The 744-nt window shown below is 42.6% G+C and overlaps 1 non-coding gene across 1 annotated transcript; it reads right to left on the reverse strand.

The window, feature by feature from the left end:
- LOC117274272 (small nucleolar RNA R71) lies at nt 1–107 on the reverse strand. Its single transcript, XR_004504372.1, has one exon. It is a non-coding gene; the product is annotated as a small nucleolar RNA R71 (small nucleolar RNA).
- Nucleotides 108–744: the final 637 nt, after the last annotated feature.

Here is a 744-nt window from a genome sequence, read left to right on the forward strand (position 1 = left end):
AAGTTTAGAAGAGAAATCCATAACTTTTACTAGAAAGAGACTGAAACTGTTTTTGAAGCATGTGAGAGGTTTAAGGAGATTGTTAGAAAGTGTCAATATAGTGGAATTGAACTCTGGATACAACTCCATGACTTTTGGGATGGATTGACACCGGCCTCACGTAGAACATTGAGCAATGCAGCTGGAGGCCCGTTGATGAAGAAGACTCTAGAGGAGATAGTCACAATTCTGGATGAGTTGTCTGAAGATGTAAATCAGTGGCCCTCTGAGAGTGCTGCGAGAAGAAGATCAAATGGTGTTCACTAAGTTGATTCTAACACATCTGTGCAGGTACATCTTGATGCTATGGCTAAAGAAATAAGAAAGTTCACCTTAGCCTCGATAGAAAATGTGCCACATGAAGCCTGTGATATATGTGAAAGAGGACACCCTACTCATGAGTGTCAAGCTTCAATTGAGGAAGTGAATGCTGTGGAAAACTACAATTTTGATGCAATGGGTCAGAGGCACTCCGATTTTTCATGGAGTTCCCTGGGGGTACCGCGAATGTTTGGCAACAAAATAACTATAGACCCCAGGGACAAGGAGCTCCAGCACTCCAAAATCAGCTGAGGCAACAATATCAGCCTCAACAACATATTCAACCTGGGCTAGAGGATCTAATGAAGACCTTCATTATCAAGACAAATGAGAGGATGGACGCCCATGGAGCAGCTATCAAAGAACTGGGCATATCTTTTCGAA

The sequence above is a fragment of the Nicotiana tomentosiformis genome, chromosome 1 (assembly GCF_000390325.3).
Source record: "Nicotiana tomentosiformis chromosome 1, ASM39032v3, whole genome shotgun sequence".
Classification (NCBI taxonomy): domain Eukaryota; kingdom Viridiplantae; phylum Streptophyta; class Magnoliopsida; order Solanales; family Solanaceae; genus Nicotiana; species Nicotiana tomentosiformis.